At 47.4% G+C, this 22,675-nt stretch overlaps 1 long non-coding RNA gene across 1 annotated transcript in view; it reads right to left on the bottom strand.

Moving 5' to 3' along the window:
* Nucleotides 1–20,642: 20,642 nt before the first annotated feature.
* Nucleotides 20,643–22,675, bottom strand: part of LOC138294258 (uncharacterized) — a 41,752-nt gene continuing 39,719 nt past the window's right edge. The window contains exons 2-3 of the long non-coding RNA XR_011203305.1: nucleotides 21,082–21,274; nucleotides 20,643–20,711 (exon numbers count right to left, since the gene is read on the bottom strand). This is a non-coding gene — a long non-coding RNA (uncharacterized lncRNA). The remainder of the gene's footprint in view (nucleotides 20,712–21,081; nucleotides 21,275–22,675) is intronic.

Genomic DNA, 22,675 nt, shown 5'->3' on the forward strand with positions numbered 1-22,675 from the left:
CTTTGAGGGGCTGTACAATTTGATTATGAGGGAGCACCTTCTAACTAATTGTGTCCAAGAGAGGCTCCGCCAGTATCTAGTAGACTCTAGGTTGACCAACCCCAGAGAGCTGGGGGAGGCAGCAGATGACTGGTTAAGAACTAGGGTTAACCAGAGACCCCCAGGGGGTGATCAGAAAAAGGGAGGACATGGTTCTTCTCAGGGGAAGAACCAGGGGAAAGATGACAAAAAACCCAAAGAGTCCTCACAAGAGTCCCCAAAAACTTCTCAGGGAGGGGGAACCCCGAGCCAATTCACTTTTAAAGGGAAAGGGTATCAGGGAAAGAATTTTGATCCTGCTAAAGCAGGAAGGTTTCAGGAGCTTGCTAAGGCCGGCAAGTGTTTTGACTGTTATCAGCCAGGACATAAAAGAGGAGATGCTATCTGCACCAAGAAGCCCCCCACTGGTGGGCAATCCCAGGGGATTGCTAGTGTAGGGTTGGGGGTGGAAGTTGGCCTAGGGGTGGAATCAGGGTACACTGAAGTCACCTTAGTATCCGTGGGTGGGGTGGACATTGCAACTATGGCCACCTTACCTCCCATCATGCAGAGGTATAGGCAGAGGCCTAAAGTCAATGGGACTGAAGTGGAAGCTCTGAGAGATACAGGAGCCAGTGTGACAATGGTTGCAGAAAAGCTGGTTTCTCCAGAGCAGGTCTTACCTGGTGTCTTCCACCAGGTGACTTATGCAGATACCAGAACCAAACTCCATCCCATGGCTATGGTGAGTCTGGAATGGGGAGGTGTGACTGGCCCTAAAAAAGTAGCTGTAGCTCCTGCCCTCCCAGTAGAGTGTCTACTGGGAAATGATCTTGAAGCATCTGAATGGTCAGAAGTGGAGAGAAGGGTCCATGCAAAGATGCTGGATCTCCCTGAATGGGTGTGTGCTGTGACCAGGTCACAGGCAGCACAACAGGGAAATGCTGGACACTTGGACCCTGGAACAATGGGCCAAGCCTCCAAGAAGAAGAGAAAGGGCACTGGGTCTGGCTTACCAGCCCCAACAAGTACAGAGGGTCAGGAAGAATCCAACCCTGAGGGGGAGGATCTGAACTCTGAGGGAGGGACACCTTCCCTGCAAACTCTGCCTGACTTGGCAGAACTGCAAGGGGCAGGTGGGCCCACCAGAGAAGATTTGTGCCAGGGACAAAGAGAGTGTCCCACTCTTGAGGGCCTGAGGCAGACTGCTGCCAGGCAAGAACAAGGGGATACCAGTGGTACCCACAAGGTTTACTGGGAGGATGGAGTTCTCTACACTGAGGCTAGGACACTTAAAGAAGGGGCTACTAGGAGAGTAGTGGTCCCCCAAAAGTATAGAGAATTCCTCCTTACCTTAAGCCATGATATCCCCTTAGCTGGTCATTTGGGACAGACCAAGACCTGGAACAGGCTGGTCAACCATTTTTTTTGGCCAGAAATGTCAGAAAAAGTCAGGGAGTTTTGCAGCTCCTGTGTCACCTGTCAAGCCAGTGGCAAGACAGGGGGCAAGCCAAAGGCTCCCTTAATTCCACTGCCAGTGGTTGGGACTCCCTTTGAGAGGGTGGGGATTGACATTGTTGGTCCCCTAGACCCACCAACTGCTTCAGGTAACAGGTACATTGTGGTGGTAGTGGACCATGCCACCAGGTACCCTGAGGCAATACCCCACCAGGACAGGGCAGACATGACCATGCTGATGGTCACTGATGAAGGGAAGGAGGAGGAGGGTGAACCTCTGCCAGACCTCCTGTCCTCAAAGGAAAAAGATGGGTCAGTGGAGGGAGTGGTACTCTCTCCCAAACTGACAGATCAGCAACAACAAGACTGTAAGCAAGTCTTGGGACAGTTTGCTAGTCTGTTCTCCCTGACCCCTGGACTCACCAATTGGTGTGTCCATGATGTTGACACTGGTGACAGCTTGCCTGTCAAGAACAAGCTGTACAGGCTGTCTGACCAGGTCAAGGCCAACATCAAAGCTGAAGTGGCTAAGATGTTGGATCTGAAGGTAATTGAGCACTCTGATAGTCCTTGGTCCAGTCCAGTGGTACTGGTACCCAAAGCTAATCCCCAAGGTGGGAAGAAAGAATTAAGATTCTGTGTGGACTACAGAGGTCTAAATGCAGTCACTAGGACTGATGCTCACCCCATACCTAGAGCTGATGAGCTCATTGACAGGTTGGGGGCTGCCAAATTCCTGAGCACATTTGATCTGACCTCAGGATATTGGCAGATTGCCTTAAGTCCAAGAGCTAAGGAGAGGTCAGCATTTTCCACACCAGAGGGCCACTTTCAGTTCAAGGTGATGCCCTTTGGGATGAAAAATGCTCCTGCCACCTTCCAACGGTTGGTGAATAGAGTCCTATCTGGGTTGGAATCTTTTAGTGCAGCTTATCTGGATGATATAGCTGTATTTAGTTCCACCTGGAGGGACCACCTGGTCCACCTGAAGGAAGTGCTTCAGGCCCTGCTTCAAGCAGGCCTGACTATCAAGGCAAGCAAGTGCCAGATAGGGCAAAGTTCTGTTGTGTACCTGGGCCACCTTGTTGGTGGAGGCCATGTACAACCTCTCCAGCCCAAGATCCAGACTATCCTGGATTGGGAGGCTCCAAAAACCCAGACTCAGGTCAGGGCCTTTCTTGGCCTGACTGGGTATTACAGGAGGTTTGTTCAGAATTTTGGGACCATAGTGGCCCCTCTGACTGAGCTTACCTCCAAGAAACAACCCAAGAAGGTCATTTGGACCCCAGAGTGTCAAAAAGCTTTTGACACCCTAAAACAGGCTATGTGTTCAGCACCAGTGTTACTGGCCCCTGACTATAGCAAGGAGTTTGTAGTGCAAACAGATGCTTCAGAGGAAGGGATTGGGGCAGTGTTAGCACAAGTTAATGAAGAGGGCCATGATCACCCAGTTGCCTTCATCAGCAGGCGACTACTCCCCAGAGAGAAGAAATGGAGTGCCATTGAGAGGGAGGCCTTTGCTGTGGTTTGGTCCCTGAAGAAGTTGAGGCCTTACTTGTTTGGCACTCACTTCCGTGTACAAACTGACCACAGACCTCTCAGATGGTTGATGCAGATGAGGGGGGAGAACCCAAAACTGTTAAGGTGGTCCATTTCCCTACAGGGGATGGACTTCACAGTGGAGCACAGACCTGGGACTGCTCATGCCAATGCAGATGGCCTTTCCAGGTTTTTCCACTTAGCTGATGAGGACTACCAGGGTGTAGGTTAGTACCCATCACCTTTCATCTGGGGGGGGGCAGTGTAGGAAAGTCCTTTTTTTTGCCTGATCACCCCCACTCTTTCTGGATAGGTACTGGTGGTTACTGACTCTTGGCTGTGCCCTGGGTACTGCTTTCCAGTCCCAGGGCCAGTGCTCTGTGTAAAATGGATATGCAAATTAGGCTAATTATAATTGGCTAAGTTAACCTACCTATAAGTCCCTAGTATATGGTAGGGCATGTAGGTTTAGGGACCACAGCATAGGTGGTGCACACCTAGGTGCATTGCTGAGGTGCCCAGTGTCATTTTAAAAGCAAGCCTGCCTTGCTGGCTGCTTTTAAATTAAAGTTATATGCAAATTCGACTTTGGAATTAAAGGTACTTCCAAAGTTTTAAACTACCTTATTTTTACATATAAGTCACCCCTAAGGTGTGCCCTATGTGCCCCTAGGGCTGGGTGCCATGTAACTATAAGCAGGGACTTTATAAAAATAGATTTATAAGCCCTGCTGAGGTAAAAACAGCCAAATTCGTTTTTCCCTCATTGAAGTAAATGGCCTTCATAGGCTAGAATGGGCAGACTTTATTTTTAATTTTAAAGTCTCCTTAAATGTTACATACCAAGAATTTGGTATCAAATTGATTGTTATAATAAATCCCACAACTTCCAGTTGTTGGATTTAATATAACTAGTGCAGGTAAAAAGTTTAGACTTTACCTAAAAAGTTGCCAATTTCAGCTCTGCATTGTTTTTGCTGCTGTGCTCTGATTGGCCAGCCTGCAGCAGCTTCTGCCAGGCCACTTTTATGAGGTGTGAAGTGGCCTGGCTTTACACAAAGGAATGTGCTTGGGGGAGAGAATCTCCCCTCAGCAGATGGGGAAGCAGGAAGGGGGAGGGCTGCCAAACTGGTCTTCAGAGGCAGAGAAGGACATCTGGAGCACCCAGCAACACCCCCACATCCTGCAACCCCAGACAGCTAGGTGCCCCCTTGATTAGATTAGGAGAGGGCAGGAGAGGGGTGTGTTTATGATTTTTAGCCACACCAGTGGGTGGGCTCAGCCAGATCTCTCCTCCAAAAATCAGATTCATCCATTTTGGATTTTTAGAGACTATTGCCTTCTGGGATGGATTTTTGCCACACTTCCCAGGAAGTGGTCATCACAGGGGGACGACCCTGTCCCTGATTGGAGGACCAGGGCCCCCCTGCTTTTCACCCAGGAGCAAGGATAAAACTGGCAGACCTGCACCCACGCCTCAGATCCCCACCAAATTTCAAGAAGAAAGAACTACAAGGAGAAGAAGGACTGCCCTGCTGGACCCCTGGCCTGCACCTGGACCCTGCACTCAGAAAGACTGCACCAGCTGCACACTTGGGCTTCACCACAAGAAGGACTTTGCCTGGCTTCCACTGGTTCAAGGAGGGACTCCCTGTTTGCTACAGGTGAAAAATTGCTAACCAGAGTCCCCTGCACCAACTCCTGAAAAAGTGACCAGCTGACCACTGCCCAGTGGCCAAAAAGGAGTTTGCGCCAGGTACACTCTGGGAGTTGAAGTCCGCACTTCCCAAGGACCATCACAGAACTTCTGGACCCTTGGGGTGAGCTGTGGACCCCAAAAGAACCTTAAAAGAACATCTGGGTGAAGCCCCAGAAGTTTGGAAAAGATTGGAGAAATTTTAGAAAAAAGCTCCATAAAGTGACCGACTCGACGCGGAAATTCTAGCCGGCTTGCCTCAACCGCGACCCGGCCTGACTTCGTGGTTCGTCCCGGTCAAGAAAAACATCTGAAAAAAAGACTAAGTCCGAACGTAAAAAGTTGACCGGGACCTTCCAGCCATCGTATCCGAGAAGGGCTCCACGGACGTCGGATCAAGATCCAGGTTTACCCCGGTCGAAGGATTTTCATCTCGAAAAAACGACTAAGTCCGAAGGTAGAAATCACCACCGAGGAAACCGACTTCGCGTATCCGGACAAGGGCTCCAGGAGGTCGGATCCAATTGGCAGGTTCGTCCCGGTGAAGAAAAACATCAAAAAAGAGACTAAGTCAGAAGGTAACTTTTTAACCGAGGCCTCCCGCGACTTGTAGCCGAGCAGGGCTCCATCGCGGTCGGCCTGAAATTTGACTTTGCCCCGGTCCTGGTGCAACCAGATGACCCGATTGGCGCTTTTTGTTTCTATGCGCTAGAAAATAATAATACTTTAAAAATTCATATCTCCGGTTCCCCTGAACCGATTTTAATCGTTTTTGTGTCATTTTAAAGATAAAAATATAAGCTATTTTTATAAATTGGTTTTGGATTTTTAAACTGTTTCCTGTGTTTTATTTAATTACTGTTTTGTGATATTTGAATGCTTTACACTTTGTCTCCTAAGTTAAGCCTTGACGCTCGATGCTAAGCTACCAAGGGTAGAGCTGGGATTAATTTACTGAGACCTAACTGTACTTTTGTGGAGGTTTGTGGCTTGTTGCTAGGTGTAGGTACCTACCTGCCCTATCAATAACCCATTTTCCAACAAGACTTATTTAAGGTACTAGTCTGGTGGAAGGAGAGTTTCATTGGATCGCCCGTCTCCCTTTCCTCTTCGGACCGTGCTACACTCAAACTCGATCAGAAGAGCACTTTACATAGATACGCATATAGCGCAAACTCGATCGGAAGAGCAATTTACATCACTATGTGACGTTACATATAGCGCAACCTCGTACTTACTATTATTTTCAAACAACATATTACTCTTGTCTCCCCACCTCATAATTTTTCTTGGTTTCCTGCTCGTGCTCGGCAAAGCATCCCTTTTCATTTCCACAGCATTCTTGCTCTCAGCTAATGTAACCATGTTGTTCCTGCTGATATTTGACGTGCTTTACTTAATCTACCATTCTCTATCAGTGTTTGCTTTTTTCAGCCAGCATATTAATCTGGTCTCACCTCCCTCATATCTTGAAAGCACAGTGTACAACTTCACAAAACGGGAGCCGTGCTTTATTTTTCAGCACTGCGCCCGAAAGACATTGGGGATGTGTTAAATTCACGATTGCAGGGTGCAGTACCTTATGTGGCCAAAAAAAGGTCCGAAGGGACACCTAGGGACAGCCTGTGGTACTGCACCCTTTCCCTGCTCCGTGCACATTAGAACGGTAAAAGTGTCAGGTTTTTTTCAGCCATTTGCTTTAATGACTGTTTGCTTTTGCACAGGATTACAAATGCTGGCTCATATTTTACTTGTACTGTTCGGTGTTCACATTGCTACAGTTCCAACACAGTAACCATTTTCCGTGCATACTTTTCTCTGATTTGCTTTATTTCATAATTTATGTACTAACCCTCTGTGCTACATTATGATGGAGTCAAAACTTCCACTAGACATATTTCTGAACTCTCTTCAGAAAGAACATTAATCTCGGAGTTATGTTGACTTTTTTATTGTTGCCTGAAAATAGATGGTGGCAAAAAATGCTAACAGCAGGTGCTTTTAAAATTATAATACAAATACAAAAACTGCACCCCAACCTGAAGTCGGTGCGGTGGCATCGGTCGCACCAGAGTTCTTTGCAGCAGGCATATTAACCCTCTGCACTACCTTACAATTGTGTCAAAACTTAACATTAGACTGATTTCCAATCTCTCTCCAGAAATAACATTAGTCACGGAGTTATGATGACATTTTTATTGTTGCCTGAAAATAGCTGGTGTCAAGAAATGTCAACAGCAGGTGCTTTTAAAATTATAATATACTTACAAAAACTGCACCCCCCACCTGAAGTCAACACCCAGTGCGGTGGCACCGGTCGCACCGCCTTAGAGCCGGCACTGTTTACATTCTTTTCACTGACGGAAATTTCACAATCACTTGTGCAGCTTCATCTTTATAAATTCTACAATGAGTTTTCAGCTCACTAGGCCAGCTATTTTTTCAAAACTCATGTTGCTGTGATTAGAACTTCCTGCTTGTGTTGTATGTGTGTTTTAGTCCGAACTGCTTTTTTAACACTGTCGCTGTTTTTGTTTAATTTTTCGAATTTTGCAAATAAACTCTACTGGTTATTTTTTTAATAGGATTTAACAGTTTCAGGAACAGGGCGTTTTACAAAGTAAAGCACTTGGCTTTTAAATTCCAATGTAAAATAAACACGCTTTCTTTCTGTGTTGGCGGCACTGTCAGAGTGATTGAGACCAATTTACATTAACAGCCTACTTACACCCCAATCTTTGCAACGTTTGTCCTGCAAGATAGGAGCATCAGACATGGAAGAGCCAGGCACATTTAACACTATTTCAAAAGCTTTGTTTTCACTTTGATGCTTTAAACCTAGGGAGTATTTACCATATGTCTGCATAATACAGGTGTGGCTTTGTCTAGTCCCATTTCAAAGATCAAAAATGTCACCTGCTTAACTTTAAAAAACAAATGTAATTCACACAACAGCGACTTTGTTACATATCCACAGTACAAACACATTTATAATAATTTTGCTTCTGTGGTTTGGTCTGCTATATCAAGTTTTATTATGTAATTTTAAAGAACTACTTTTGGTTATGGTTGATTTAGTGTTTATGTTGCTGAAATACCAACTCCATGCTCACATTGCTCACATTCTGAATCAGTACTCGTAACGTGTGTCTTTTTATAACAATTGTTTATGGGGTAATTGCTGTGTGCTTTTGGAAGTTTTCATTCTACTCTGATATCGCCTCCCTCCTCCTCTAAGCCAGAGCTTTCAGACACACTCAGGTCTCCATTAAGCGCTTTAAATAAAAGCAGCCTTTAACGGGCGCAGCACTTAATTTTTCAGCACGGCGCCCTAAAGTCATTGGGGGTGTGTGGAACACAACATTGCAGGATGCAGTACCTTATGCGGCCAAAAGAGTTCCCAAGGGACACCTTGGGACATCCTGTGGTATTGCACCCTTTGGCCAGCTTCGTGCACATTACGACGGTAAATGTTTCCTGTTTTTTTCCAGCCAGCATTTTATAAGTGTAAAAGAGTTAATGTAAGTTGTTCATAATTACATTTTAATCTTGCATTCTCTATAAGTGTTTGCTTTTTCCAGGATGTTGTTACTTATTTATTTTTTTCCCAGCCAGCATATTACTCGTCTTCCCTCCCTCATAACCTTAACGTACAGCGTAAAACTTTTCACAAAACAGGCGGCGTGATACATTTTTCAGCACGATGCACGAAAGTCATTGGGGATGTGTTGATTTCAAGACTGCAGGGTACAGTACCTTATCTGGCCAAAAGAGGTCCCAGGGGACACCTAATGACAGCTTGTGGTGCTGCACCTTTTCCCTGCTTCTTGTACATTAGAATGGTACATGTTCCAGGTTTTATTCAGCCAGCATATTATAAGTGTCAAAGCATTAATGTAACCATGTTGTTCCTGCTTACATTTCATGTCTTACTTAATCTTGCATTCTCTTTGAATGTGTGCTTTTTCGAGCATGTTGTTATTTACTTTTTTTTTCTCAGCCACCATATTACTCTGGTCTCCCAATAACCTATTTCCCATTATCTGGCTCTCCAGCGCCGCAAGGTCATACGAATGCCAATAGCGCTAAGCAAATATCACTCCACTGAATAACAAAAAAATAAGTAAATAAATGCACCATTTTCAAAGCCAAGAGCTCTAACTTTCACAAATGCGAGACTAATTGCACTGCAAATGCTTGTTTACACAGAAACAACCATGACCAGTGGTTATGCAATCCCAAAGACAATTTTAAAGTACACTGATATTGTTGTTAATCAGCTGAAAACTATATTAGCTGAAATAAATAACATAATGCAACACTATAATTTTATGATGCCATCAGAAATCCTCATAGCTGGTGAAGAGGTGTTGTTTTAATCAGCAATGGCAGCTCATTACAGAGAAGATCTGATCGCAGTTTCCATCAAATTCCATCTCATTTAAAGATGCATTAAAAAACACAACTTTTCAGGTGGGATAATAAAGGGTCTGGCTGATCTTTTAGTTCTGAAAAATCATGCAACGTGGCCTAGTGTTTTGGATGTAGCAACAGCACTTAAGCGTTTTCTTACCATTCGAGTTACTGTAGCCAGCGCTGAAAGATCATTCTCAAAGTTAAAATTGACCAACAACCATCTGCGGCACTCAAGATGTCTTGGAGGATGACACAGGCTTAAACACTAAAATGCAACTTTGATATCCAATTGTTGTGCTCAAGCAGAACATTTAGCACAGAGAAAGGTAAACAATGTTTTGCTCAAGCGCTTTTTCTCCTATTCAGGAGAGCAAGCAGCAAGACTTCAGTCAATAGTCTAATTCTTCAGTTGCCTTTTTCCGGCTTAAGTAGTCTTCAGCCTTGTGTCCACTTCTTCAAGATTTTGCTGGGACTTGAATTGTTGCTATGCATTCTCTCCATAGTTACCAGTTCCCTTCTGCTCAGCCAGTGTGTGTGTAAGGTCACAGAATGTTGATGAGTGCCTGGTTCTTGTGAATGGTCAGTTGGAGAGAGTGGGCTGAGCAGAAATGATGCTGCTCCTGCTGGGGCGTTACTTGTAACTAAGCTGAATAAACCTGCATCGTATAACCTACAAAAGATCCTTCGCTATTTACAACACTGGTGACGACTGGAGAAAGAATGAAAGAATCTACACATGGGAGGAAATCGAAGAGAAACTGAACCTAGAGAGGGAATTAAAATGAAGATTAAAAGAAAAGGAAATTTAAGCCTGAAGTGCAGAAAAACATCCTGGAAGCCCCAGCAGCGTCTTACTCATTAGACAGCCTGCAGTTAACAGAAGTCTTGGGAGTCTGGCTTAACTTTACAAGTGTATGCTATTTATTGTGACTTTGGTGTCAACATAGTTGGAGTTGGCATATATCGCATTTAATTGCTTTAGCAAGACATGACAGTGGGGTGTGAACCAGCAGCATAAATAACAAAGAATGCAGCATATCTGATGTGAAGTTAACCAGCATTAGCCACTTGAGGAACTAAAGTGCAGTGTTACTGGCATATGCTGTGCGTATGAACCAGCACTGAAAAAGCATGGAGCCAGCATCACAGCGATGCTGGTTTTGGGATGAATTAACCTTACTACGGTGACAGCTCATGCTGTTGTGTGAGGGTTATTTTTCAAGAAATTAACTTAAACGGCACATGTTATTAAGCTGCGCACTATTGAATTGAGGAGGACTTGTCTATCAGTCATTGCAGCGTTGCATGAAAGGAACACTGCAAGTTAGGGCCATCTTCTCCTTGAGGCATAATCGCATGACTGAGCATGCGGTAGAGGTTATGCACCATCTGAAGCAATCACCAATTGAAATTTCTTAAGTGAGGCACATTGCACTGGCAAGACAAGCTCAATTTACCATGGAAAATGATGCAGCACATCTGTGGCCATCTTCGTCAATTGGGATGTTTCCAATGTGCTACTGTGAGAAGGAGTACACAGTGATGGGCACACCTTTTCTGCAAGGTCACTCAAGTGTTTTCATCTTTTATTTGACCCTATATTTTGCTGTCTTCAGAACTCTGTGCACCTTTATCCCTGCAGTAGTAATTATCTGTATTAGTAATGTGCTCAGCTCCTCTTTAAACATGGTTGAAGTGTCTTACTTCTAAACAGCACAGTTAACATGCATATAAATCCTTACTGTATGTTACAAAATGTACCAAGGGCCTGGAAGTAAAATGCCAATGGTATATTGTAGCACCTATTCTGTCATCCAAAACAATAATCATTTTGGCAGGTAGGAAAACTGGATTTAAAATATTAAATAAGTCCCCACTAAGCACACCTTGCTGCCTACAAGGCAAAGTACACAACATTTAAGACATGAACAGGTGTGTCATTAGAAATTGCATGTTCCCCTAATGACTAGGCCCAAAACAACATTATCATTGGTCAGGTTGTAAGTGGTACAAGTATAGATCACACAACATCTATAACTTCTGCTGTGTACCAATACTTTGTTTTATACAGTTAGTAAAAATAAAATCTAATGGTAAAATTGGCTTATGGGAAATGTAGTTTTTAAATGTTACCTTTATACTGCCTGAAGCTGCGAAAGGTAATTTTGATTAGCTCTCCAGCCACTACCCAGCCTGTACGTGCCCTGAATGACGCGTGAAAAAGGTGTGAGCACTGCACCCAGACCAGAGACAGTAGACAGGGAGTAAGGAACTGTTTCCTTCCTCGGGTAGGTAAACTAGTTGGAGTGGACACAGGAACTTAGATTTACTTGTGACAGGAAAGGACAATTGAAAGTAAATTAAGGGGACACCTGGAAAGGCCCCAGCCTTTGATCCCAGCCTGAATTTCGGAGGATCGTGGACAAGGTGAACTCCGTGGGAACGTATCCACGCACAAGGGAGGGCACACGAAAGAGGTGGAACGACCTACAGGGGAAGGTGCGTGCAGTGGCCTCCAGGCACCACGTTGCCATCATGAAGACTGCTGGTGGACCCCCGCCTTCTCCCCCAGTTGACAGCATGGAAGGAGAAAGTCTTGGCTATCCTGCATCCAGAGGGCCTCACTGGAATCACTGGAGGGCTGGACACTGTAAGTCACCATTACCACCTCAACACCACCGATATCTGCATGGCATGTGACCCCCTCACCCTGACTCCCTTCACCCCACTCCATCCCATACAGAGAACCACCCCCATAGCCACCCTACTTTGTACCCCTGCATGCCCTACCCACTGCAAGTACACCCCTCCCAGCTCTGCATGCACACAACAGTAATGCATGGGCAGCATGTAGCACTACCAATCCCACAATCCATGAACATACACTGACCAAATGTGTGAGGACAACACCCAACCCATAGGGAAAGCCAGAAATGCTGAATATATAACTGACAATGAGTGTAACACATCTTATACATTTCCACAGGTACCTCAGCCAATGTCAGCGGCAAGCATGTGCCACGGCCACCCAGTCCTCCACGAAAACAAGCCCTCAGTGATTACAGCAACTCTGATGTCTCAATCAGGATGATCTCCCTGGCCCATCTGGGACTACTTGTCAGTCGGACACCACAGCCAACACCCACCATGGGACTCCAATACCGCAGCAGCCACCCAACATCCCCAAACCTCTGTCCCCAGGACACGACAATCAACAGTGTGCCCACCTGTACAGGGACCCGAGTTGACACCTCACAGACAAGACGATGAAGGTCCTGGTGTTAGTGGGAGTGGGCACACAGTTCAATGGACACAGACAAAGGGGGCCAGGGTCATTGGAAAGTTAGCTGTGCACCAAGGGGAGGCCCACCCCAGGGAACCGACTGCCCAGGAAGCACTCACACATGTCCTGGGAGCCTACCAGAAATCCCAGGACAGGATGGGCCAGGTGATTATCATCTTGCAGGAGAACCAGAACCAGTGGCTACAGGGGGAACACCACTAGAAGGTCATGCAGCAGTTACAGGGCTTAAATGCCAACATGGCCTCCATTGCAGGGTGCTGGGTGACATGGCAAACATCATGGGTGAGTACACAACAAACCAGCGGGCCCCTTTCACTAGCCAGTGTACTCAGTGTACATCTTCTGCAGCTAGTGGACAGGAGGACCTGCCACAAGACTCACAGGCCACCAGCACCCCTCCACCTGCAGCACAATAACCATCCCACAAACGTTCCCTGCGACCCAGACAGACACCAGAGACTGTAGCCAAGACCCAAACCACCGCCAGGAAATAAGCCCCTCCTGAATGTCTCCCTTGTATGCCGCTGAGACAGCTTGTTCACTTTTGTCTGCCACTGATCCTTTTCCTACGGCCCCATGGATACTGGACCTGAGCAACAAACCTACTGGGCCACTACACTGAGGCTTTCGTCCACTATCACCCCCACTCTATTGTACTATCCCTTCCTTTTTTCACTTCAATAAACACACTTGAACACAACTGAAGTTTCTGTGTTTTAATTACAATAATATGCAATGTCTTGACCTGTATTATCCCGTGCAAATGGCATGTAAAGTGTGAATCCATTCAATGGACAGTCACTTTAGGGTACACATAAACAGTGTGAGAGCATGCCACAAGTCACCATACACCAAACAGTGTGAAACATTAGTTCATAGTTGTGACCACACCAACCTCTGCAAAAAGGGAAACCATTAGTGACAGTCAATTGAGAAGTGAAGGACGTAGAGCAACATAAGCCCCTGTAACATAACAGCCTACATTCAGATGGTAACTTCTACTCAGGAGTTTGCACAGCAGTCGACTCATAACACCTAAGTGAGGAGAAACAACTAATTTCAGGCCCTCACACAAGATACCACATTATTAGCTATGCCATGTTGTCAGCATACCAATCCCTCCTCTGGACAATCTATTCTGGGCTACACTGTCAGGGAAATTGAAGTCACAGAACGGCTGTGTAAGCACATTGTAAGTCACATGACATTCCTAGCAACATATGCTACATACTCTATGGGATCAGGACACAGTTTGCAGTGGCCATATATTTGATAAAGCTAAACTACTGACACATTGCATGGGCTGAATAAGATTGCACAACATCACCATAACACTTGCACGACTGACCACAGATGGAACAGTGTCAGGTCACAGAATACAGACATTTGTGCTTGGCACAACACAGCAGTCACACATCACTTAACTGTAATGGAGGTATGAACCGAAGTACAGTCTTACCTGAGTGTCATTGGAAGTACTGCTGTATCAGATGTGTCCTGTTGTCCACATCCTCACCCCCCCCTCATCACTGTCTTCAGTGTCCTCTGCTGCCACAGGTGCATTGTCTCCCCCCCCCTGCAGGAATGGCACACGGTGTCTGAAGGCCAGATTGTGCAGCATGCAGCAGGCCACCACTATCTGGCAGACCTTCCCAGGGGCATGGAGTAGAGATCCACCAGATACATGGAGGCACTGGAACCTGGCTTTCAGTAGCCCAAAAGTCCTTTCAATTACCCTTCTGGAACGACCATGTGCTTCATTGCACCGATCTTCTGGCCATGTCCTCGGATTCCTCACTGGTGTCAACAGCCACAATAGGTTTTGGGTAGCCGGAGTCACCTGGAAGCAGTGAGAGACACCAGTAGTCGTGCCGTCACCTGTGGGACATTTCTATTACTCAATACATAGGCATCATGCACAGATCTAGGAAACTTGGCAGTAACGTGGGAGATGTATTGATCTGCAAGGCACACCATCTGGACATTTATTGAATGGTAAATCTTCCTATTTCTGTAGACCTGCTCATTTGTCGTGGGAGGGACCAATGCAATATGGGTCCCGTCAATGGCCCTGTAGCCGGGTGTCGGAACCCCCGGCTACATGCTATGACGATCACCAGCCCAGCCAGTGCCCCGGGGGTCCCGCGGAGGAGGAAACTGTGGAAGTAGGAAACCCGGATATCTGGGTTTTCAAAAAGGTGAAAAGAGAATAAGGACGACGCTCGCGGCGCGTGAAAGAAGAAGATGAAGAGGAAGACGACGGAGCGGAGGAAGGAGACGGGACGGGAGATGACGCAGACACAGAAGGAGGAGAGGACGCCGGCAAAGGCATCCCAGATGTCGGGGAAGGAGAGCCCAACAACAAACAACTCTTGGATCCTAGAGGCGATACTACGGAGGGGCAAGGCAGCCCCGAAAGGCAGAAACTCCGCCACGTCCCTGGAGGGGCGTGGCTCCAGCAGGTACGGTCCTGCCTGAAAAATACAATAAATGCTTTAGTGGGAAGGGAGGAGGGTAAGGAGAGTGAGGAGGGAGAAGTAGGGAAGGGATACCTGGGAGAAGGAACGCCTGGGGGGGGAGCACTAACCACTTAACACTGGCTACCTAGAGAGCCCAGACGGCAGTGATAAGGCACAGACCCGAGGACACCTTGGGGTTTTCCCCAGCTTTCCTATCACGGCTAACACAGAGTGGTGGTAGCTCTATCATTAGAAGAAAAAAGTTTTGGTTTCCACCGAGGTGCAAACGGGACGGGACCCTGTCGTACTATACCCATTCCTTTTCCTCTCGGGCTGGAGCCTTACACCAGACCATCACCACTCACACTTTTTCTCTCTCTCTCTCTCTACACCCTCTCCCCTCACTAATATCATCCAAGCCCACCCAGACTTGCGACTTACCTACCTTTCTTTCCTTTTCCGGTCGACCTAACGACACCACCGCTGGGAGAATAATCACCAACCTACGGGAGCTTTGGGAAAGAGAAGAAAGAAGAGGTCACAAACACAGAAGGATAAAAGACACAGACTGTTACGAGGGCACCTGTACACTAAAAATAAACCACTTATATTCAATCACCAACCTGAGTCGCCTCATTAATCCCTATCGCTACACCCACTGCTACAGTGGTGTCAGAAGTGGGACTGGAGTAGCGGTAGAGGACGGAAGGACATAGTCAACCCAGAACATCATGGAAGTGAAGCCCACCATAGAAGATATGATCCAACAACTCGCAGAAGGCCAACGCCATATTCAAATGGTATGGGCGGCGCAACAAAGAGAGGCCAAGGCTGATAGAGAGGCACTCCAGAGTGCACTAAAAAGCCAGGCCACTATTATTGCAAATAATCAGTTGGTGCACGAGACAGCCTTGCAAAAGCTAACGGACACCATTGCCGCCAGTAAGGTCCACCCCAAAGTACCGAGTTCGGTCCTCCAAAGGTTTCAAGAGGGGGAGGACCCCGACGCGTTTTTTACGAACTTTGAAAAGGTGGCTTCCTCGGCCCAATGGCCCGAAGAGTGATGGGGCCAGTATGTGGCTCCCTTATTGACGGGCATATTACAAACCGCATATCAGGCAGCCAACCCGGATGGGACCACACCATACAACGAAATCAAGAAGAGTATCCTAGAACGTGTGGGACACGACACGGAATATTACCGCCTAAGATTCCATAAGATAAAGTGGGCCCCTACAGACGACCCCACGACATTGTATTATAGGGTAAAGGACCTAAGCCTTAAATGGCTAGGGCCCATAGGAACAGAAATGGAGGCCATCATAAAAGCGGTCCTTCTTGAACAGTATTTGGAAGCCCTCCCAGCTCTCACACGCAGATGGATCCGACAACACCCCAAGGTCGATACCACTATGGCGATTGACCTAGCCTGCGCCTACCACCGGTCTACTGAGTTTAAGAGTGGGCCTTTCAAGTTGACAAACCCTTCTACCCTACTTCAAACAGTAACTGCTCGACCCCTTTTTCGGAAGGTTGGTGAAGTCGTCTAGTTTCCCCGAGCAGTTGAAAAACCTCCTATGCAGCAACCCCAATGCTGTAGCTGTGGCGAATGGGGACACACAGCACGGGCATGCCCTCGCAAGGAGTACAAGGCAGAGCCAATGGAGATCCGGATAACCCGGGGACGAGTCCTATGCAGAGGGAAGGGCAACCCTAGATATATGCAGGAGATAAGGGTCAACGGTAAAAACATTAAGGCCCTAGTAGGCTCGGGATGTAGTCAGTCAGTCATTAGGGCCAGTTTGGTTGAACTACCGGAATACCGACCCAAGCAACGGGTTTTCATATGCTGTATCCACAGAGACAAGAAGGATTATCCCCTGGCCTCGGTTCTTCTCGAGTGGGAAGGAAAATGGGATGAGGTCCCAATGGGGGTCATGGACCGCCTGGTCGAGGAATGTATCATAGGCACGGATTACATAAATGTTTCTGATTTGCTGAAAAGGGTAAAGGCGGGAATCCAGTTAGAGTCTTGGTGGGTGGAAGCCCCCTTTTCGGACATCCTGATTGAAAGTGGAGACTCCCGTTATAGGCCTACTAAAAGGGAAAAGAGGAGCGAGAGACAACTGTACTGGGCACAAGGGGAGGAAGAGGATTCAAGAAAGGTACTAAGTACTAACCCGTCCCCCTTACTGTCTTTCCGTAGTAGTCAACGGGAAGACCCATCCCTTCAACATGCCTGGAGAGGAGCTAAGACGGAAATTACAGGTAAGGTGGGTCCTTCATTTCCTTATATGCAAAAACCTCCTATACAGAATCACCAAACATGACAATCACGAAAAGAGACAATTAGTAGTGCCAGAACCCTACCGAACACAGATGCTCTACCTTGCTCACAATCAACCTGGGGGGGGGGCATTATGGTAGAGAGAAAACGGAGGAGTACTTGTTACGATGTTTTTATTGGCCGGGTGTTTATGCCCACATCCGACGGTTTTGTATGCAATGCCCTAAATGTCAACTAGTAGACCCCGGACGCCAGAGGAAGGCACCCTTACAATCCTTCCCTATAATAGACATCCCCTTCTCCAGAGTTTGCATGGACTTGATAGGCCCCCCTCCTCCCATCCACAAAGGGGTATACATACATACTAGTCCTCGTCGATTATGCCACAAGATATCCAGAAGCCATACCTCTCACCAGTATGACGACCAAGAATGTAGCCCAGGCCATGATTGGCTTCTTTTCCAGAGTCGGATTTCCTAGCGAAATTATAACTGACCAGGGTACTCTGTTCATGTCAGCCTTAATGGCACACATCTGCAAAACATTAGGGGTCAAACAACTCAAAACGTCAGTATACCATCCACAAACAGACGGCCTCGTCAAAAGGTGTAATCGTACCATAAAATCATTGTCGAAAAAAACCGTCTCGGAATCAGGGCGGGACTGGGATAGGAAACTCCCACTGGTCCTCTATGCAATAAGGTCCCACGAACAAGCCTCCACGGGCCATAGTCCCTTTGAGTTGGTCTTTGGACGACAGCCCCGTAGTTTGTTAGATATGGCGGCTGAGACATGGGAAGAAGAAGAAGGTGGGGAAAAACCCATATTAGACCACATCTAACAACTCAAGTCCCAACTGCAGACAGTTTGGGAAGATGTCCGCACCCACATGGAAAAAGCCCAGGGGAAACAAAAGAGTTATTACGATCAGGGGGCGAAAGCAAGACAACTCCAACCCAACGATAAAGTACTCCTACTAAGCTGTTAGCCAAATGGCAAGGCCCATATAAAGTTCTGAAATTAGTCTCCACTGTCACATATCTAGTAGAATTATCTCAGAACCCAAAAAGAGTGCAGATTTATCATATTAACTTGCTAAAGAAATGGGAGGAGCCCACTATTCCCTTGCCCCCTGAAGCGACGGGTTTTATGGTAACCCCGATAAACCATTGGATATTGAGCTGTGTCCCACTACACCAGGGACGTCCTCGGAACGTCCCCAGATCAATCCCAATCTACAAGAAAACCAACAAAGGCAGCTGGATTGCCTTCTGGCTCAGCATACCAGGTTCTTTTCGTCAAAGCCCGGTAAGACAACGCTAGTGCAACATCATCTCAAAACCGCAGAGAGTCAAACAGTACGCCCCCGGCCCTATCGTATCCCAGAGGCCCGAAAGCATCTAGTTGAGCAGGAAGTAAAAACCATGCTACAAATGAAGGTTATTGAACCATCCGTCAGCCCCTGGTGCTCGCTGATCGTATTAGTCCCGAAACCAGGCAGCTCGATCTGTTTATGCATCGACTTCCACCGGTTAAACGCAATATCTCAATTTGATACATATCCTATCCCTCAAGTTGACGATCTACTCGAGAAATTGGGTAAGGCCCGATTTATGGCAACCCTCTATCTAACCAAGGGGTACTGGCAAATACCGCTGGCCCCAGCGGACCGAGAAAAGACAGCTTTCTCCACGCCCTCAGGGCTCTACCAGTTCACAGTGCTTCCATTTTGCCTACATGGTGCTCCTGCTACCTTCCAGAGGCTAATGGACCACCTCTTGAGACCCCTCCAACATTGTGCGGCTGCCTATTTAGATGATATAGTGGTCTAAAGCGAGTCTTGGGAAGACCATCTCCACCATCTAGACCGCCTCTTCTGTGTCTTAAGCACGGCGGGCCTTACGGCCAACCCGGCAAAGTGTCACCTAGCCCATGACCATATTGCATACCTGGGGTACTTTATAGGGAAGGGACAACTGCGGCCTCAGAAAAATAAAGTGGAGGCCATCCATCGGGTCCCAGTTACAACAACCAAAAAAGAACTCCGTTCCTTTTTGAGTTTAATAGGCTATTACAGACGGTTCATACCCAACTATTCTACATTGGCAGCCCCCCTTACCGACCTTTTACGGAAAAGCCAACCATCCAGACTATCGGCCTTAACTTCCGATCAACTATCTAGTTTTCACCACTTAAAAACCCGCCTCATGACTGAGCCGGTCTTGCGATGTCCCGACTTTACTAAACCCTTTCACCTACAAACCGATGCCTCGGACGTAGGGTTAGGCGCAGTATTATTCCAAGCAGACAACAACGGACATAACCACCCTATAGTGTTCATTAGCAGGAAACTGTTACCCCGGGAACGACATTATCCAATAATTGAGAGGGAGTGTCTAGCTATCAAGTGGGCCATTGAGAATCTACAGTACTACCTTCAGGGTCATCCCTTTATCCTGTATACTTACCATGCTCCCCTCACCTGGTTGGCCTCCCACAAGAACACAAACTCTCGCATCCTACGGTGGTTTATGGAGCTCCAACCCTTTTCGTTTCAGGTTTGTCTCATCCCAGGGAATCAACAATATACTGCAGACTATCTATCCTGTTACCCTTGGACCACGGAACTCCATCAGTACCGTTCTTGGGAAGGGATATGTAGCCGGGTGTCGGAACCCCCGGCTACATTCTATGACGATCACCAGCCCAGCCACTGCCCCGGGGGTCCCGCGGAGGAGGAAACTGCAGAAGTAGGAAACCCGGATATCCGGGTTTCCAAAAAGGTGAAAAGAAGGACGACACGCGCGCACAAAAGAAGAAGACGAGGAGGAAGACGACGGAGCGGAGGAAGGAGATGTACGGGAGACGTTGGAGACACAGAAGGAGGAGAGGACGCCGGCAAAGGCATCCCAGACGTCAGGGAAGGAGAGCCCAACAACGAACAACTCTTGGATCCTAGATACTACCGAGGGGCAAGGCGGCCCTGAAAGGCAGAAACTCCGCCACGTCCTTGTAGGGGTGTGGCTCCTTCAGGTACGGTCCTGCCTGAAAAATACAATAAGTGCTTTAGTTGGAAGGGAGGAGGGTTTGGAGTGCGAGGAGGGAGAACTAGGGAAGGGATACCTGGGAGAAGGAACACCCGGGGGGGAGCACTAACCGATTAAACACTGGCTACCTAGAGAGCCCAGATGGCAGTGATAAGGCACAGACCCGAGGACACCTTGGGGTTTTCCCCAGTTTTCCTATCACGGCTAACACGGAGTGGTGGTAGCTCTATCATTAGAAGAAAGAAGTTTTGGTTTCCACCGAGGTGTGGACGGGACCCTGTCGCACTATACCTATTCCTTTTCCTCTCGGGGCTGGAGCCCTACACCAGACCATCACCACTCACACTTTCTCTTTCTCTCTCCACCCTCTCCCCTCACTAATATCATCCGAGCCCACCCAGACTTGCGACTTACCTACCTTTCTTTCCTTTTCCGGTCGACCTGATGACACCACCGCCGGGAGAATAATCACCAACCTACGGGAGGCCTTGGGAAAGAGAAGAAGAAGTCACCAACATAGAAGGATAAAAGACACAGAGTGTTACGAGGGCACCTGTACACTAAAAATAAACCACTTATATTCAATCACCAACCTGAGTCGCCTCATTAATCCCTATCGCTACACCCACTGCTACAGGCCCCAATCACGTGTGGTATATGTCCCATAGTGTACAATGCAGCCTTCCAGTGGGCAAACAATCACTGTGGTGGAATGAGATATAGTTGTTCAAGTGTTACAGCAAGGCAGCCAAAACTCTACTCAGCACATGTGAAAACACTGGCTGTGACATTTCTGCAGCCAAGCCCACAGTCACCTGGAAAGAACAACTGGACAGGAAGTGGAGCATTGACATTACCTGTACTGTAGGGGGTACTGCAGTAGTGCTATGAATAGCAGGAATCAAATCTGGCTCCAATTGTTGACACTGTTCAGTAATTGTGGCCTTGTCCAGACGATAGGTCATAATAATGTGCCGTTCCTCCAGTGTAGCCAAGTCGAATAAGGGTCTGTACACTGGGGCTTGCCTCCTCCTCCGCAGTGATTTGTATCTAAGTAAACCAAACATTAGAAGTGTGTGACTAAAGGAAGGATGGACACACAATATCACAGTACACACAGCAGACACATCCAATTTACGCAAACAATGACTGCAATTTGCACTGGTGTCCTCTACATGCAAGCGGACTTCCTCAAAAATACCAATACTTTTCATTAGCCATTGTGTCTCGCAGATGTAGTCGGAGTTGTGTGTCGTGATTAGTAGAATCCCATTTGAGATGTCCTGTCAACTACTTATCTGCAAGCAGTGCACTAGTATGAAATCTAATTTGAGTGCCAGAGTCTACAACCAAACCAAAGTATGTTGCGGACTGGAAGTGCCTTGGTGTCTACAGCTGGTACCTATGACGCACATTAAATTGACCTCCAGGAGTACCAGAATCAGGAAATTACAACTGCCTGTCCTGTATGCAGGGACAGGTGAAAGTGACCTCACTTTGCCTGCGTTTGGTATCATGGCGGTAGGCGGTCTGCACCGTCGTGCAAATCCTCATTGGTTAACATGGAAGTCTAGGGAGCACAGGAACCAATGAAGATCTCCGCCGGCGGTAACGGTGTTCACCGGCGCGTATGGCCCATGCTACAGGGGATAGGGTCACAGCCTTCACATCTGAGGAACTCCAGAGGCTTGTGGATGGGGTCCTACCCTTATATAAACAGTTGTATGGGCCTCCAGATCAACGGGTGAGAGCCCCTTTTGGTTACTTTGGGTGCTACATGGCTGTATGTAGATGTATGTGTGTGCTGGCAGTGTGTCATTTGGGGAGTGCATTTTTGCTGCATGCAATGTGTACACAGAGGTACGAGTAATGTGAGAGGTTGATGTGGGATCTATGCAGTATGTAAGCCATTGCTGTAACAGAATCTAGTGTGGAGTTCATGGTGTCCTTTTGTCTGTTTTCCCTAAGCAGGTCAGCGCCCATCATAAGAAAGGGTTATGGTGTGCCATCACCAAGCATGTGAGGACCCGGGGGGTACATATTCGGCAGAACACCCACTGCAGAGAGGTGGGAGGACCTGCGATGCTGGGCCTAGAAGACCATGGAGACACAGCTGGGGATGTACTCCCAACAAGGGAGGGGTGCCTGTCGGAACCTGACCCCCCCCTAATGGTCTGCATACTGGGGGTGGCCAATCCGGAGCTGGGTGGGGGCTTGACAGCAGCACAGCAGCCACAAGTGGGTGAGTATACACTGTGTGGAATTCTTTCTTGATCCCTGCCATATTGCATGGGTGCAAGGTTCTAGTCAGTTGATGGCCCAAAATGCCCGTTTAGCTACTCTTGTGGAGTCCTGCTTAGCAATGTAGAGTGGTATGTACATTTGGTGATGGCAAGAAGCTGGCACACCATGGCAGACATGGCTTAGTGAGTCCCAGGAAGTGTGCAGATG

This window comes from Pleurodeles waltl, chromosome 4_2, assembly GCF_031143425.1.
Source record: "Pleurodeles waltl isolate 20211129_DDA chromosome 4_2, aPleWal1.hap1.20221129, whole genome shotgun sequence".
Taxonomy (NCBI): Eukaryota; Metazoa; Chordata; class Amphibia; order Caudata; family Salamandridae; genus Pleurodeles; species Pleurodeles waltl.